The sequence below is a fragment of the Petaurus breviceps genome, unplaced genomic scaffold, assembly GCF_028583685.1.
Source record: "Petaurus breviceps papuanus isolate PSGF00001 unplaced genomic scaffold, PetGlider_PUasm1.0 182, whole genome shotgun sequence".
In the NCBI taxonomy this organism is placed as follows: domain Eukaryota; kingdom Metazoa; phylum Chordata; class Mammalia; order Diprotodontia; family Petauridae; genus Petaurus; species Petaurus breviceps.
Genome location: NW_027185786.1, coordinates 2,613,858 through 2,633,441, shown reverse-complemented (window position 1 = coordinate 2,633,441; position 19,584 = coordinate 2,613,858).

Here is a 19,584-nt window from a genome sequence, read left to right as displayed (position 1 = left end):
GAGAGAGAGAGAGAGAGAGAGAGAGAGAGAGTTTTGTTAAAATAAAACATTTTTAAAATCCATATGAATAATCCAAAAGACTTTTAGCAAACATTTATGTTTCCTTTGGACCTTGATGGTAAATGGACCACCAGTGCCTACTCTGAAATCCCCTTAGAACAAAGGGTCTTACTCTGAGGTCTGTAGACCTCCTCCCCCAAAGGGTATGTTTCATATAGATTTCAAGTTATGTCCATGTCCAAGTTATGTCCAGATTGGAAAAATTATGTCTTTGTTTTAATATAATTGATTTCCTTTGTATTTCTATGTGTTTTATTTTAATGCATTTAAAAACATTAGGCTTTATAGCATTATACAGCCTCGTGAGGAGGACTATAGGGTTTCAGAGCTGGAATGGTCCATAGGCTTTCCAAAACTGCCAAAAAGGTCCAGGACACCAGAAAGGTTACGTCCCCTGCCTTAGAAGAAACCGCAGTAGGGGTGGCCAGGTGGCTCAGCGAGTAAGAGCACCGGCTCCAGTGTCAGGATGACCTGGATCAAATCCGGGCTCAGATACTCAGCACCACACCCAGAAATAATAACTGGCCGTGTAACCTTGAGCAAGTTACTTAACCCCAATTGCTTTAAAAAAAAAATAAAAAAGAAGAAACCGCAGAGAACACCTGTGGGGGCCTTTCAATGATCCTAGGCTGCCTTCTTTTCTGTCATTTTTGTAAGGCTTAGAGGATGGATTTTTGAATCAGCACATGCATCTTGGGGGGGGGGTTTAAATAAAAAATTGGACAAGCTAATCCTTAGAGCTGGTGCATGAGTGACAGGTTTAGATCAAGACTATCAATAAGTCAGTTAATCAAGGAGCACCTTCTATGCACTAGGGACTGTACTAAGAACTGGTGATACAAAGGGCAAAACCAGTCCCCCCCACAGGGACGGCACCAAGTAATAGGGGAGACCTCATAAGCCTGGCTTCTAGGTGGATGGCAAAGTCTTTGGGCACAAGGTGCTGAAGAAAGGAAGCCCTTGGCACCCAAGTCCTCAATACTGCCCCAAGTGCTCCCTATCCAGGAGCTGATTTGATTCAAGAGGTTTTTATTTAATTTCAGCTTAAATGCAAGCCTTTCCTGTCAGCATTACTTGAATTACTCTGCATATATAAAGGGATTTCAGTCCCAATCATATTATGCCTCATATCTGGAAACATTTCAAGGTCTTCACTTTTTGCGTGTGTGCATGCATGCATGTGTGTGTGTGTGTGCATTTGTAGCAAAATGGATTTTGTTTGTGGAATCTGAAAACGTAAAAAGGAGGTGATTCTTGACAACAGTCTATAAATTCATTTTCACTGTGGGTTGAGGACCTTTCACCATCATTATCACATTGTGAGTGGGAACCTTCTTAGTCTATTCAAGGAAAATGAAGTCCAAACAAACTTCTTGAATTGGATTAGGTGACTTGCCCAAGATCACAAAGTCCCACAGAGCTGGGGACTAGAAACCAGGTTTTCTAATTCTAACCCAGAGCTGTTTCTGCCAAATCACAGCTGCCTCAGGGGCCATCACCAAATCACTAAGTACATGAAAGGATGGTCTTTTGATCATTCCACTTAATCATCAGCCTCTGGGGCACAAATATAGGATTCCAGAACAGGAAAGGACCCTAGAGATGGTTTAGTTTTACCCTCTCATTTTACAAATTTAGAGACTGAGGCCCAGAAAAAGGAGGTGTCCATTCCCAGACCTGGGACTGGAGCTCACATTCTATAACTACATTCCAAGGCCAAAGCTTTCCATGTTAGTATCCACATGGTTTATCTCTGAGCCACAGGCTCATAGATTTTGAGTTAGAAGAGTTTATAGTCCTGTGAGTCCCACTTTCTCATTTTACAGACAAAACAGATTTTGGTGGTTAAATGTCTTGACCAGGGCCACACTGTTAGCAAGGGTCTGAGGCAGGATGTGAACTCGGGTCTTTCTGACTCCAAGTCCAGCACTCTATTCATGGAACCACCTTGTCTTTAAAAACAAATAATAATAAATTGCTCCCTACTTGTCATTTTTGCTGAGGCTGGCAGTTAAGATAAAAATTCAAAGGTTGGCATTGCTGCTGCTCATATCTAACCTCTGTTTCATGTCTTCCCTGGCTTCCTTTATGTCTCAGCTAAGATCCCACCATCTACAGGAAACCTTTCCCGATCCCCCTTAATGCTACTGCCTTTCCTCTGCTGATTAGCCCCAATTTATCCTGCATCTATCCAGGCTGTAAATACTCATCTGCATGCCATCTCCTCCATTAGAGGGAAAGCATCTTGAGCTGGTTTGGGGGGGGTCTTTTGGGGGTCATTTTTTGGCCTTTTTTTGTGTCCCTCACATAGCCCAGGACCTGTCTCCTAGAAGATATGTCATTAATGGTTGATGACTTGATGCTGTTGTAATGGGTGATTACTGTTATTCTTCAGTTGTTTTTCGGTCATTTTCAATTCTCCATGACCCCATTTGGGGTTTTCTTGGCACAGATACTTGGAGAGGTTTGTAATTTCCTTCTCCAGCTCATTTTACAGATGAGGAAACTGAGGCAAACAGGGTGAAGTGACTTGCCTAAGGTCACACAGCTCAAGTATCTGAGGCCAGATTTGAACTCAGAAAGATAAGTTTTCCTGACTCCAGGTCAGTCACTCTATCCACTAGCTCTCCCTAAGGATTACTAGTCTCTAACAAAATTATTTTATAGCTTAACTTTTCAAATTTCCAAATTCCCCAACCCAGCTTCCCCCCCCAAAAAAAAATTTTTTTTGCCCCTCAAAGAAAGGAAAAGACTTTGACATTTCCCTGGATAGGAAGAATTAATGTGACTATACCAAAAATAACATTGCAAATACAGAATATTTCAGATGATACTGACCAGGAAAGGACCATATGTAAGCATAAATTAAATAAAAAGGGTATGAATATTAAATTCAGTCTGATGAAAGATGGACAATTTGGTGATTGACAACTTGGTGATGAATAGGACCCTCTGGGGAAAGCAGCCTTTGGGAGGAAGTAGGGTCCGGCAAAATGGCCTTGTAGACCAGGCAATGCTTTTTCCTGTCATTGTTTTGACTCTACTGTCATTGTCTTACATTTACTTAAAAAACATTTAACAAATTTATTAAAACCCTTATAATCATGGTTCTGGAGCAACATATGTTGGCCATGGAGAAAAGGAATTTTCGAAGAGCAGAGAAGAAACTTTGAATGATTCCCATTCTTCTCATAGGAGTTCTTCATTTGGGGTCCATGGGAGTCAGTGGGTAGATTTTTTTGGAGAGGGATCCATGAGCTAGGATGGGAAAAATATCTTTGTTTCACTACAACTGGTTTCCTTTGCAATCCCATGTATTTTGTTTTATGCATTTAAAAACACCTTTCTGAGAAGGGCTCTGTAAGTTTCACCAGACTGTCTGAGGGTCCATAGTGAAGAAAGATGATTAAGAATTCCTGCTTTAAAGGAGTTGCCCCAGCTGCCCTAATATACATTGGGGATTCCATTGAAGACAGTAAAAGACCTTCTATACTCAACCAAAGGTCAGTGCTTGCTGAATCAAAAGATATTTCAGATTCTCTGACAGAATAATGAAAGAAATGGGTTTAATGATAAAAAATCCTAAAAGATACCTGTACAATATTTCTAACAGAGCAGAAGAAACATTTCAGAAAATGGTGGAAATTCTATTGATAATTTACCTACCAGTTTCAGTTTTAAAGAGTTCATAATGAATGATGCTACCAAGAGAACCCTGAATGTGTATTCTTGGACAGTGGCATTGGTCAGCTTACTGGTCTCTTGTGGGTATCTTTGGAGTGCAGGACAGAAGGTTCACTGTGGAGCTATCTAGAAACAACTGACCTTCTCCATCATTATGGCAGGTTAAGAAAGCAGACTTCTCTGCTTCCTCATTGTTTTACTTCTTCATCAAGTTTGCTCTCTCCTTGAGGACTTGTTTTAAGCCTTTAATATTTCATGCAGCAGTAAAATGAGTTTTTGCAGGATCTTCAATGTGTTTTCTTATATTATGTCCCATTGAATACAGTTGAGCCTGGTGTCCCATACTTATCCCAAAACTGCTGGATTTGTGGCCACCAGAAAGTTACAGTCAATGAGCATTTATCTGGCACTTACCATATGCCAGGCACTTTGCTAATTGTTGATTCAAAGAAAGGCAAATATAGGGGCATCTGGGTGGATAGAGCACTGACCCTGGAGTCAGTAGGACCTGAGTTCAAATACAGCCTCAGATATTTACTAAGCCGTGTGACCCCGAGCAAGTCACTTAACTCCAATTGCCTCCAGAGGGGGAAAAAGACAAATATAGTTCTTGACCTCAAGGGGCTTATATTCTAATGAGGATGAAAAGCATAAATAACTAGAGTCACCTATAGATATATACAGTGCAAATGAAAAGCAATTTCAGAGGGAAGACATCAATAGTAGCTGATATTTGTAATTTCCCATAGATTGTCTTAGCCTTAATTGGGATTTTGGTTTTTATCTTTGATGGTGTTCAGATTTGTTATTTATGTGACACATATATCAGAGATTTTTTAAAATTCCTCTGGCATTACTTGACTGATTTAATCCCTGTCATGGATGGAAACAGTTCATGCCACCCTATAGGATTTTTTGTTTTGATATCTTTGCTTTGGTTGTACATTCTCTTTCCTATTACTTCAAAATGAAATGTCTTAAAATTTATAATTAAGATAACATGTTACTTTATAATAGCTTCTGCAGGCATTACACTCATAAAAATTATGTGTGCTTTGACCCATACCTTTTCTTGGCTTCTTCTCAGTCATGTGTAGAGAATCAATCACCTGCAGGTATGGAAAGAAGTGGCTCTCTTAGAATTGCATCAGGTGCGTATGTATATTCAAGTCACAGAAGCAAATTTTTCCATATGGTCCATACTGGCGTATCTTTGGGATCACTGATCTTCATAGTTCTGTGGAATTTTATTCTCCTCAAAAGGCAATACTGCTTTTATTTTTTTTAATATTGTCTTTGCAAGAAAATAAAGAGAATTAGTGAAAAAATGTGGAGGAGTGTGGCCTAACCATACCAGATCTCAAACTGCATTACAAAGCAGTAATCATCACACAATTTGTACAGGCTAAGAAATAGAGTGGTGGATCAGTGGGATAGATTAGGCACACAATACATAATAGGAAATAATCATAGTAATCTTGCGTTTGATAAATGCAAAGATTCATATCTTTGGAATAAGAACTCACAATTTGACAAAAACTGCTGGGAAAATTAGAAAGCATTTTGGTAAAAACTAGGTATAGATCAATACCTCACACCATATACCAAGATAAGGTCAAAATTGGTACATGAGTTAGACACAAAGGGTGATACCCTAAACAAATTAGGTGAGTGTGGAATAGTTTACCTGCCAGATTTATGGAGAAAGGAAGAATTTATTACCAAATAAGAGACAGATAGTATTATGGGATACAAAATGGATAATTCTGATTACATTATATTAAAAAGGGTTTGCACAAACAAAATCAATACAGACAAAATTAGAAGGAAAGCAGGAAAAGGAGATAAATTTTTTTACAGCATTTCTTTGATAAAGGCCTCGTTTCTCAACTATACAGAGAAGTGAGTCAAATTTATAGTAATATGAGTTATTCTTCAATTGATAAATGGTCAAAGGATACAGACCGTTTTCAGATGAAGAAATTAAAGTTATCTATAGTCATATGAAAAAAATACTCTAAATCACTATTGGTTAGAGAAATGCAACTTAAAACAACCATGAGGTACCACCTCACACCTATTGGATTGGCTAATATGACAGAAGATGGAAATGACAAATATTGGAGAAGGTATGGGAAACTTGGGACACTAATGAATTCTTGGTGGAGTTGTGAACTGATCCAACCATTCTGGAGAGCAATTTGGAACTATGCCCAAAGGGCGATCATACTGTGCATACCCTTTGACTCAGCAGTACCACTACTAGGTCTGTATCTCCAAGAGACTTTTTTTTTAAAAGGAGAGGTACCTATATGTACAAAAATATTTATAGTAGTTCTTTTTGTGGTAGCAAAGAACTGGAAATTGAGGGGATGCGTATTAATTGGAGAATGATTTGCTGGGGAACAAATTGTTATATATTATTGTGATGGAATACTATTGTGCTATAAGAAATATTGAGCAAGATGCTTTCAGAAAAACCTGAAAAAACTTAGATGAACTGATACAAAGTGAAGTGAGCAGAACCAGAAGAACATTGTACACAGTACAGCAATATAATACAATGATCAACCATGAATGATTTAGCTATTCCCAGAAATACAAAGATCCAAGGCAATTCTGAAGGGCCTGTAACAAAAAAAAAATGGTATCCACCTCCAGGGAAAGAATTAATGGAATATGAATGCAGATTGAAGCAAACTTTTTAAAACTTTATTTTTCTTGGGTTTTTTTGAGTGTTTTCTTTCACAACATGACCAGTATAGAAATATGTTATGTATGACTGCACATGAATAACTTTACCAAATTGCTAGCTTTCTCAATGAGAGGGGAGGGAAGGGTGGAAGGGAGGGAGAGAATTTGGAACTCAAAATTATAAAAAAAAAACAAAATAAAAGGTTAAAAATTTTTTTAACATGTAATTGGGAAAAATAAAATATTAAAATTTTTAAAAATATTATCTTTGCAAAAAGTCATGATAACTTTTAATTTGCAGTCTGATAGAGCTGATATTTTCATGGAAATGGAATCTATCAGCTATTTTAACCAGTCATAGTAAGGAAACAAGCAAGGCTGGCCATTATGACTCTATGCCCTAATGGTTATATATTTACTTGGCTTCTCTCCTTCCCAACCCCCACAAATATTTTCCTAAAGGCTGGTGCTTCTGAATCCTGAACAACTTTCTCCATTCTGAAATTGAGCTTCAGTAGAAACATTTAATGATATTTTTATTGATCCGTATGTTTACTTAGACTATTATAGAGCCCTTTGGCTGTCAGATGAAAAGAATTCTAAAATTCCTATTACACTATGTTGTCTGAGCAAAAATATTGCCTAAGTGAAAACAAATTTTTTTGTATTGGCAAAAAGCAAAATGGATTATTAGACATAGCTGAGGTTACCCGAAATCCATACAACAGAAGAAGGGATGCAATGAGGATAAAAAAACTGGCTGTCTTCAGGCAGAGCCATTGCTGGGATCATATCAGTTCGTTGAATTGGCAGGCCTATTAATCAAGGGATATTAGAATATAGAAGCCTAGAAAAGAAAGGCTGGAATAGTCATTACAAAAGCCTCCAAAATCCCTTCTATCTTTGAAAAAAGAGGTGATGGCAAGTGGGATCTGTGAATAGAATTTCCAAATCAAAGTTTCAAATAAAGCAGAGAATGGGGGAAACAATGAAGGCAATGCCATTTAAATGTGCAAATCAGAAACATAATTTTTCACACTATCCTAATAATTTTTTTAGAATTATCCACAGTGAAAGCAATCACATATGTTAGTAGTTTTAGTCATGAGACTGACAAAATGCTGTAGGGAGTCTTCTGATAGGTTTTGGTAACCACAAATTTTTATAATTTCAAGTTACTTTTAACTATATTTGTGTCTTTATTCATCAAAGTTCTTTGTAAAAAGCATACACTGCTTCTATAAAGCAGAAAATCAGCTGTGTCTAATAATCCATCTTGCTTTTTGCCAGTACAAAATATTCGTTTTCATTTAGACAGTATTTTTGCTCAGACAACAGTCTTATGTAAGCCCACATTAAGTATTAAAGGGCTACCATGATTAAACATACAGTTTGAGACGTCTGTTTTAGTACGGACGTCCAAAGTCAATCACCCATAGTCCTTTACATTCTTGTTCATTGTTTACACCGGGCCATTCCTTCAAAGCTATTCCCAAAGCCCAGATTGATTTGGGTTGTAGTGATGCTGGTCGCTTCTTTTTCTGTATTCATCTCCTTTAATATAATTTGAATTATAAATTTTGCATGAAAGAAATTCTCTGGAAGTTATATGATATAAATTCATTTTTGTGCTTATGTGTTTTTGGCCATACAATAATTATTGCATTGCGTTGCGATGTAGTACGTGGTTTTAATCACGTCTTCATTCGTTGAATGCCTCTAGAATCACTCTACTTCCATTATGGGGCTGAAATGAGAATGTATAAAAGCTCTTTGAAAAATGGAAAGCAGTAATTCTTGCCTTCTCGATGAGTGGGGGAGGGCAACAATCTGGAATGGAAAAGAAAAGAAAATCAGATTAAAAAAAGAAAATTGGAAAGCATTGCACAAACGTGATATATTATTATTGTTATTATCAAGCAGAATTATGGACTATATATGCAATTTCATTATAAAGCAGTCTTTGGCATAGATTGGTCTTAGACCCCACACAAAAGACTAATTTACTGAAAAGGACTTTTTCATAATCTGTCACCTCTAGGGTGGTCCCATGCCAAGGACTCAGAACAACAGGATAGATTAATAGGTTCCAGGATTGCAGAGTTCCATTTCATTCATTTTTGTAGAAGACTACAAAGTTAATATTATACTCACTTAGAATTTGTACAAATTCTAGCAAATTAGTCACTTTTTAATGAAACTTACCAATTGGGTTCCTTTAGAAAAATCTACCCTATAAATAAATTTAGAACCCAAATTTCACCTCTCACATTATCTATGTCAACTTGGGGCAAGTAACTCTCTAGGATTCATTTTCCTCATCTGTAAAATGAGGGGCTTAAAGGAGATACCTTTTAGCTTTAAAAACTGTCATCCTATGATTTTACCAATCTCAGAAACTTTCCTTCAATTGTAGCATAATATAAAAAAAAAATTCTTGTTAGGTTCTGTCTCAAATCAAAGAACCAATTTTCGAAGGAGAGGTTCGTTACAGAGCCACCATTGATGACTAGCTTGACTAATGGTTTCATTGAGCCACCAGTCAAAGCTTCTTTAGAAATAGATTCGCTACAAAGAAAAATGTTTAATTAAATTAACAAGAGGTAAATTGATTCAAGAACAAGAGGGCCACAGTACATATGGGTTATTATTTGTTGGTTACTTGCATGCTCCGAAGCTTCTTAATTGGCTAATTCATTACATGTGCTTCAGTTGATTAGTTATTTCATTAAGAGATAAAGGGCTAAGAGTCAACTGAAATCAGGTCTATTCCTTTGCGGAACATAATTAAGCTTGGGTTTCCATCTTTTCCTCCCTGCTATTTACTTGTTCTTCGCTAGATGGTGCTATGGATCAACCCAAGAGTATAGAAAGCAGTCAAGCTGGCATAGATTCTCAGAATTTTAAAGCCTTGGTAATTATCTAGGCCAGTTCCTTCATTTTATAATAGCTCAGATTTAATTATATAGCTCTTTAAGTTTTGCAAAGTACTTTATGCACATTATCTCATTTAACATTCATTTTTTAGATGAAGCCAAGGTCTATAGCAATGAAGGGACTTGAGGAAGGTCACATGGAAGAGCTCCCATTGGCCATGACTTCCCAGCCTACTGTACTTTCTTCTAGGTCACATTCTAGACTTAGGGGATTCCTAAACTGTGGTGCACAAAGCTATTTTATAGAGTGATTTCATGAGCTGAAAGGAGATTTCAGGCTGCCTTGAGTGAGGTGCCTCAGTTTCTCAAGCCACCATTGTTGACTTCTATTGATGTACAGAGAGCCATGTCATTTTTTGAATCCTGTTTTGACTATAGCTTTCCTATTCCTCTCTTTGCTGCCCCATTCTTTCTGCTTCTTTTGCTTTTATTTCTCTTGTCATAAGAGCTAGTATATATCATATATATATATACACACATTTGTTATTCATAAAGTGCTTTGCAAACCTCTAAGCACTATACAAATGCTTTCTATTATTTACATAGTACCTTAAGATGCATAAAACACTTAATGTCTTTAAGTTTTAAAAACTTTTTCCTTAGTTGGAGAATGATTTTATATGTAGGTGTGGAAGCAATGGAATCCTAGCCTTGACTATAGAGTTCTTAATAATATCCAAAGTGCTTTGATCCTCACAATAACCCTGTGAGGTAAATGCTATCATTCTCTCCATTTGACAGATGGGGAAATGGAGGCAGGCTGAGGCTAAGTGACTTGCCCAACATTATTTAGCTAATAGCAGGAATTAAATACAGGTCTTTCTGACTCTCAGTCAAGTATGTCAGATAGATGCCTTTAGAATCTAAAGAATCCCTTTAATAAAAGGATTTGTTCTGTAAAACTTGAATCAGTCAAAAGACCACACCCAAGGACCTAGAAGGTCACATGTGGCCTCAGGCTGCAGGTTCCCCACCTCTGCTTTAGATGAAAGCAGAAGAACCCATTCCAGGCTTAGCACCACCTCCCAGATTCAGCAGCTGGCCTCCTTGCCCTGCTCCTAAGTATATAATTCTACAAGATCAGTCCCACTTCCACTCCAGGAAGCTTCCTAGATGATGAGAGCAGACATGGGGGCTTAATGCCCACTCTAGAAGTCAATGCTGCAGAGGTACTGAGATCAAGGAGAGAACAGTAGAAGGAGGAGGTAAACAATTTCACAAGCCACTGGATCTGACTCAGGGTGGGCACAGGACCCAGTTTCTGCCTTGAGGACTCAAATGGTCCTTCATCCTTAAGAATTACCCTACCATGAATCCTCTCCAAAAGTGGAGAATGTTTTCATAATGTGAAAAATTAGCCCATAATATCTTCGTTTGGTCAGTTTCCATTTTCTCTTTTCTTTCAGTGGACTCAAAATTCTAATGTGACTTGCATGAATTTGATAGTACTTTACTTTTAGAAAGAAATTACAATGGGAGAAGCAGCAGCAACTATGGCAACCATTCTCTTTTCTACAACACCCAGTGTTTCCTTGAAGTTTCCCAATCTCATCCTTTGCCCAGATCGATAGCATCTCATTTATGGTAACTGACAAATGGTAGTCTGAAGTTGGATAACAATCGATGCAGAAGGAAAGAAGTGGAAGTGGTGTAGAATCATGGTGAGGAACGGTATATTTGCTCCATACATTCCATTTAGATGACTCTTTTCCTAACTTTAGTTGCTTTATAGCTATTTCCCAACAATGAATGAAGGATCTTTGGATATTGGCCAAAGTGGTTTACTTGGTTCTGCAGGATATTGTTGGCCTAATCTTTCTGGACATTGTTTCCCTTCCCATAGTCCATTATTCAACCAAGTGGAGCATCTCTTTGTCCCTTACACACATGGCACCCATCACCCTTCTCCTTGGCATCTCTCATGTGCTCCCTTCTTTTCCCTTCCTTTAAGATGCTGCTCAAGCTCAGAATTCTGCAGGAAGCCTTTCCCAATACTCTCAGCTGCTGGTGCCCTCTCTCCAAAACTATGTTTATTTAGCTATTTTGTCTTTATTAACTTTATATTTGTGCGATATGTTTCTTATATATTTATTGTCTCCATTAGATGTGAGCTTCTTGAGTGATCATTCTATTATTTGCTTAAAACAGTGCCTGCCACATAGTAGATGCTTAGAAATATTTATGGATTGATTGATCCTATATAATCTTCATTGTTGCCCCTGTCTTAGAATCATGTGGACAAATGGCAAAATACTGTCTCTGCTGACCAGGTAAGCCTGGGTTTGTAGCGGCTCCCCTCTGGGGAAATAATCTTCCACATCCCCCAGCTTCTGAAATAGTTAACTGCCATTAAGAGCTCTGTAAGCTTGCTTTATGTGACTCTCAGAAAGCTATCATTCAGGCTTTCTAAACTGCTAGAAGAGATTCCTATTGATGGTTATCAAAACGGCCTTTCAGGGATGAGACAAAGAGGAGGGGAGAGGAACAATATAGGCTGCCTCACATTTGGGATTGGAGACAAGGAAGGAATACTTAAGGCTGGAAAAACTGTGAATAAATATCTTCGATGGAGATTTTGAGAAAAAGTTTTGTGGGTGCCATTTCCAATTAGGTCTCACATGATCATAGGATTTGAGCTAGGTGAAAGGGACCTTGGCTGTCCTGTGAGCCCTAATATTTTACACATGAGAAAACTAATGTCCAGCAAGCCTTAAGGGCCTTGTCCAAAGGCACAGAGGTAGTGAGGAGCAGAGCAAGATTCACATCCAGAACTTTTGACTTTAGACTCCATGCTTTTTTCCATTATACCATAGCTGACAATTATTTGCCACTTTAAGGTTTGCAAAGCAATTACCTATGTGATCTCGTTTGAGTGTTACAACGACCTTGTGAGATGCTATTGTTATCTGCATTTTATACATGAGGAAACTCAGGCTAGAAGAGGTTAAATGACTTGCCTAGGGTCATACATGTCTAAAGTAGGACTGGAACAGGTAGATGGCGCTGTAGTACCCAGAGTGCTGGACCTAGGGAGTGAAAGCTCTGAGTTCAAATTCAGAATGAATCCCTCTGCCTCAGTTTCCTTATATGCCTACCTCCCAGGGTTGTTGTGAGACTCAAATGAGATAATATTTGTAAAGCTCTGTGCCAACATTCTAACAGGAGTTAGCATTTATACAACTCTCACTATGTGGCAGGCCCTGTGTCTCACAAATATTATCTCATATTACTCTTTTTCATAATAATTATCACTCCTGACTCCAAGGCCAAGACCCGATCCATTGTAATGCTTAACTGCCACCATCATTCCTGTTTTCTGCTTCCAGTTAGAGGCAAGAAAGCCTCAGACTGATAGTGGCATTCTAACTTCATCATTGGGTTTCCTGATGGAAACAGTTTCAGTCTTTCCTTAAGTCATGGGGTGAAGATGTAAGTGCATGCATCTCATCTGTGAGAGCTTGGGGTGGGGAGGGGATATAGAAAACTAATTCATAGTAACTGGCTGGATGATAAAGGCAGAATCCTGAGTAATCTTGATGCTAGAAGGATGGGTCAGATATCCAAGATGATATTTAATAGGGGTAAACATGAAGTCAGACACTCAGATTTCAAAGGAAAGAATAGGGTAAGGTATAGCTAGATAAGTTTGTGTAAAAAAGGTCCCCAGAGGTTTTAGCTGCCTGGAAACTCAGTATGAGTCAAGGTGTTATGTCAGAAAAAAAAAAAAAGAAGACTATGATCACTGACAGCTTGCTATAGAGAGCTATCCTTGGGTCTTGACTTTGACATGTGCTGGTTGTGTGACCCTGGGTAGGTCATTTAACGTCTCCTCTCCAGACCAGGGATGTCAAATTCAAGTATAAAAAGAGCTACTAACTCCTACCTAAGGGTTCCTGCGTGCTGCTGTAATGGTAATGGGAATTTTAAGATGTTCCCTGCATCTTAATAGGCCTAAGGGAATTTGAAGATCTTCCTGCCCCTTAATAGACTGCATGCAATCACATGTAGCCTGTGGTGGGAGGAGTTTGCTGAATGGGTGGAGGAGGAAACTGGGAGTCAGAGTGTTAGTTTGGAGGGAGAGGATGCAGGCAAGGAGATAGCTTGTGGGTGTTCGTTTGTGGGAAGGCTTTGGGATGGTGTTGCTCTCTGCAATGTTATTGTGTATAGATTTCTTTGTTGCTACGATGAATTTGGTTTTCTTGGGTTGGGATTTGGCTTTCTGGTGTCTGAATAAATGTTTTTCTTATGTCTTATATGTGGAGAGTCTGTTATATTTTGGCAATTCAGAGCTATGCCAGCATATTCATAGTCGCCATCGATGCTGTGAATATCGTGTTGGTGCTACAGCTACATTTAGACTTAAAAAACCAGAAATGAACATATCTATGTTTTGTTGTATTTGTTATTTGTTTTGTTAAACTTTTCCCAATTATATTTTAGTCTGGTTCTGGCCTTACTTGGCAGTTCTGTGGGGCCATGAATCTGACACCTCTACTCTAGACAACTCTAAAACTATAAATTGCAGAGAAAGTGCCATCTTGTCTTAGTAGAGGGAATTTTCTTACCTGAGAGTTCTTTATATCAATAAAACCTCAAGTCTTCTCCTCTCCTTATCATGCCCAAAAGAGAGAGATTACAGCCATTCTTTATTCTGTTTTGGGTAGACACCGAGTGGACAGTTGGGTGAAGTTCTGGGCACCTCAGTTTATAAAGGACATTGACAAGATAGAAAGTATACAGAAGAGGGACATTATTGTTCATCCTTCATTTTCAAAGAGTACCAATGATATCACAGGTGATACCTTGACCTGTGAGTGAATTAAATATAAGTGAGGCAGAGTTGCTCAAAATCTTCAGCCTCACACTAGAATGGTGAAACCAACCCAAATGATTGACTGAAAGAACTGGGGATATTTAGCTTTGACAAGAGAGGACTCAGTGGGCATTGATAGCTGTTCAAGATTTGAGGGTTATTTCAAGGAAAAAGAAACATTCGTTTTGTCTACTTTGACCCCAGAGGACAAAGCTAGCACCAAATAGGTGGACATTCCAGAGAATAAGCTTTTAGTTATGTATAAAGAAAATCTCCTAGTGAATGAAATGGAATGGGCTACTCCAGGAGGCCATGAGTTACATCTTCCTGGAGCTGTTTTAGGCTGGGTCCACATACTGGGGATGATTTTTTTTTCAGTTGGATTAGAGGACCTCTGAGGTCTTTTTGAACTCAGCCATTTTTAAATACTATCTTATTTTTTCTCCTAGTTGCATATAAAGACAATTTTTAACATTCATTTAAAAATATTTTTGAGTTCTAAATTTTCTCTCTCCCTCCCTCACCTCCCCCCTCCCTGAGACATTAAGCAATTTGTTGTACGTTATACATGTTCAGCCATGCAAAACATAATGCCATATTAGTCATTTTGTGGAAGAAGACAGAGACGCAAAGGGGGAAAACACACACAAAAATTCAGAAAGTGAAAAACAGCATGCTTTGATCTCTTTTCATGCTGTATCAGTTCATTCTCTGAAGGTGGACAGCATTTTTTATCATGAATCTTTTCAAATTATCTTGAATCATTGTATTGCTGAGAATAATCAAGTCATTCACAGTTGATCATCTTACAAAATTGCTTTTACTGTGTACAATGTTTCCCTGATTCTGCTCACTTCACTTTCCATCAGTTTATATAAGTCCTCCCAGGATTTTCTGAAATCCACCTGCTCATCATTTCTTAATAGCATAATAGTATTCTATCACAATCATATAACACAATTTGTTTAGCCATTCCCCAACTGATGGGCATCCCCTTGATTTCCATGTTGGATTTTTTTTTTGCCATCACAAAGAGCTGCTGTAAATATTTCTGTGCAAATAGGTCCTTTTCCTTTTCCTTTGATCTCTTTGGGACACAGACCTGGTAGTGGTATTGCTGGGTCGAAGACTATGCACAGTTTTATAGTATATGAACTCTGCTATTCTGTCTTTATCAACATTGTTCTCAAGACCATTCTAAGAACATAAATAAAAATAGGTAGCAAAGTGGATAGAGCTCCAAGCCTGCAGTTGGGAAGCCCTGAACTCAGATCTGACCTCAGACACTAGCTGTGTGATACTGAGCATGTCACTTAACCTCTGTCTGCCTCTGTTTTCCCAACTATAAAATGGTGATGAAAAAAGCTTCCAGGGCTGTTTTGAGGAACAAATCCCATATTTGTAAAGTGCTTAGCACAGCACACTGTAAGTGCTTAAAAAATGGAAATCATTTCCTTCCTTCCTATTTAATATACTCCGTCTAAAAACTGAATTTGTTCTATTTTCGGAAGGGAACATTGTCAATTTGTATTTTCATAAAAACTCAATATAAGTTTATAGTAAGTCTCAGCTGGGGGTAAGCACTTTACTGTTCTGATACATGTACCATAGAAATTAGTTAGAGATTTCAATTAAAGTGTTTTATTTAAATTACGTTTAAAGAAGGGGAGGCTAGCAAAAACAAGTGTCTGGAATAGATCCCTGGGGATAGAAAATAATTGCATGGCATGCAGAAAATCCAGCTAAATGGTATTTAATTATAAACCTGGGAATGAAGTGAAGTGACTTAATACTTGGGAAGGGACTACAGTAATTATGAAGAGGCCCTCTTTGTTATTGCAGGCTCCATTAGAGGGAACTGTTCGCTGAGATTCTGTTATCTTCAGCGTTTATGTTGATTTTTCTTTTCTTTTCTACTTGGGTAAATCCATGAGAAAATAGAGACATCACAGATTGGGTCTCCCTTGAATATTAGGCAAATAAACAATCAAAGAGGGAGGTGGATGCCATGTTTTCTTGATGTTGGGTATGGAGATGTCCTTATCGGGACAAATACTCAGAGGATAATCTCAATAACTCCATCTACAGGGCTCATTTTAGTTCTCTACAAATTTTAGAAAGAAGTATTGAACTAAATGTCTAGAAGTTAAACTAGATGGGGCAAAGTCATTTCAGGGCTTTGTGCTGTGATGGAAAGAGGAGAGGATCTAGGCAGGGGTGGGGGGACCTGCAGCCTAGAGGCCACATGGTCCTCTAGGTTCTCAAGAGTGGACTTTTGGCTGAATCCAAAGGGCAGCTCTTGAAGTCCTGGTCTTTAGGCTGTGGGTTGCCTGCCCCTGATAGGGTCAAGAGCCTTGGGTCCAAGGCATGGCTCTGATTTTTTTTTTTTGGAGGGAGGAAAGCAAGGCAATTGGGGTTAAGTGACTTGCCAAAGGTCACACATCTAGTTAAGTGTCAAGTGTCTAAGGCTGGATTTGAACTCAGGTCCTCCTGACTCCAGGGCCAGTGCTCTATTCACTCTACCACCCAGCTGGCCAGGCTCTGATTCTTTTTTTTAAATTAAATTTTATGTTTATTTTTAGTTTATATCATTCATTTCCACAAGACTTTGAGTTACAAATGTTCTCCCCATCTATCCCCTACCTACCACCCCAAAACCGTGATTCCACTGTATACCGCCTTCCCCAATCTGCTCTCTCCTATATCCTCCCCCGTCCCCCTCTGACTTTCTGGTAGGGCAAGATGGATCTCCATACACCAGTCAGGCTCTGAGTCTTTTCTTATTTTTATTTTGTTTTATTTTCAGGCTCTATTCTTAAAAGCTGTGTGACCTTGGGCAATTTCTTTTACATCTCTGAACTCCAGCCTTCACATGCATAAAGTTATATATGATATTATTTGAGATGTTAATATTTGTCACTCTCTGTCTCAGCGTTGTGAGGAAAATTCCTTTTAACAGTGTCATTCTATGCAGTACTTTGGTGTATTAATATAATTTAAAAAATGACTGCACAAATAAATAAATAAATAAACATATAAATAAATCAATAGAACAGTCTTGTGACCTTGGACAAGTCACTTAACTTCTGAGTTTCCACATCTGTAAAATGAGAGATTTGGCAGCATAGATTGGTCCATAGTGGTCCTTAATATATATTTTTTTGTTTCTCAAACTCCTTTCAAAAATAAAAATAAAAATGTGTTGTGAATTCTCAGGTAATTTACTATACTACTTGTAATATTCTTTGTAACTATTACTATCGAAGGAATTTTTGCCACAAACCTCTATTATTGTAGGGATCCCTCCAAAGGCCTCATGATTACTAAATGGGAACCACTGGGGCAATTGATAAAGAATTGTCCTTGAAACTAGAAAGACCTGGGTTCAAGCCTTGCCTCTGCCACCTACTGATTGGGTGACCCTAGATAAGTCATTTACTCTCTCAAGTACTCTAGTCAGCTCTAAGATTGTAAGTTGCAGAGAAGATGCAGATCTGTCTACAATGATAGAGGGAGATTCCTACATTAATGAAATCACAAGTGCAGTTCCTATCCCAGTCTCTATCAAGATCCTTTCTGGCTATAAGATCAACAGTCTTATGAACAGATATTTATACAATGTTTTATTGTTTACAAAGTGCTTTTCTAGTAACAATTCTGTGAGTTAGGCTTTGCAAATATTATTATGGACACTTTGCAGATAAGGAAACTGAGTCATAGATACGAAACTTGTCTGTGGTCCCGTAGTTAAATCAGTGTCAGGGCTGAGATACTGGCTCAGGTTTCTTGACTCCAAATTCAGGGAACTACATAAACAGGAATGAATATGTATTAATTCTCATTCATTTCTTTATTTACCTTCTTTATTTTTTTTTTTTGGTGGGCTAGCAAACTGACCTTTTTCAGCCTGTGAAAAAGCCCAGCCTCTCAAGGCCTCTTCATTTATTTTCCCATAGAACAGATTGCAAAGATCAGAAAAGCCACGTTAAGATAGGAGCACTTACAAGATTTGTCAGTGCATGAATTCTGCAGCTGTGGATAAAATTCTCTGTAGTGTTACCTGGCATCCTATCACTAGAAGTCTCCCGTCCTTAAAAACAGAAGAGGGAGTGGGAGGAACAGGTTTATTAATTCATTCAGATCCTTTGAAATCTCAGGTGTTGCCTGGCAATTTCAGTGTGTACTTTACTTAGCACAGAAGTTAGGGACTGGGAGGAGGAACATCATTCATTGAGAAATATTTTGAAAGATTTCCCTGAGTTTCCCTTAAATTTTTTTTTTCTCTCTGTAAACAATGGCAAAATCCTTTAAATCTTATTATTTTGGAAAATCTAACATTGTAACACTGTTCTATGCCTTTTGGGGGTATTTCCTCCTCCAAAGTCAGCAACTTTTTGCTTTCCTTATTGTTACAGAAAATCTTAGAAACCCTTCAAAGGTTTCATTTAAATTTGAGAATTGGAATTCATGTTCATAAAAGCCACAGACCTTAGAGTTTGAAAAGGTGGCGAATTTTAGATGTTTGGCAAAGGTCTCCTTCACTACAAGCCCTTAGAAATATTGTCAAATAATGATATAATAGGTAATGAGAAAGCAAGAATTTTTAGACAGAAGATTAGCATATCTCCATTAAAGTGGTATGTGTGTTTCCATTACTGTTTGTTGTTCATCCTTCCTTCTGGAACAGGACCAATGTCCTCATGAGGGTGATGTCTTGACTTGCCTATGAATAGGATTTAAGTGAGGTAGAGCTGCTCAAAGTCATCAGCCTCACTAGGGAATAAATTGAAGAATGCATCCCCATAGCTGTTCCAATTTGACTCCTTCTCCTGTAATTATCCAGAAGGCATAAGCTATTTTTTAAATTGTTTTGACAATTTCTTGGAATGGACAGCTTTCAGTGGATAACAGGCTTTTAGGCACTAGCAACAGGACCCAGAATTAGGCTAATTAGTGAACCTGCAAGTATAAATCTCCATAGTTTATTACTATTCTTATTATTAATAATCTGCAGCACCTAATTAACCCAAGTTACTCCAAAGACTCTTAGAAACACCAAAAAAAAGAAAAAGAAAAAATCCCTGTTTTTCTCCAGGGTAAACAAACAAATGTTGCAAAGATTCTAGAATTCCGATTCTCTTGGTAGAATCTATAATTATCCTAGCCCTTCTCAGTCCCACATTTTTAATCACATAAGGATATTTTCTCCTTTTCCCAACAGAATGGAATATGAAGGTAAATACTTTCAGGCAAATTAGTCTTCACTTTTTTTTACTCAGAAATGTTGAGCAACCTTGATAAAAATGGGAAAAACCTTTATAGTTCCAATGCCTCACTGTTTGAAGGGGCCGAAGGCAGAAAGTCTTGGCACGCTGGGAATCTTTTAATTAAAAGCAA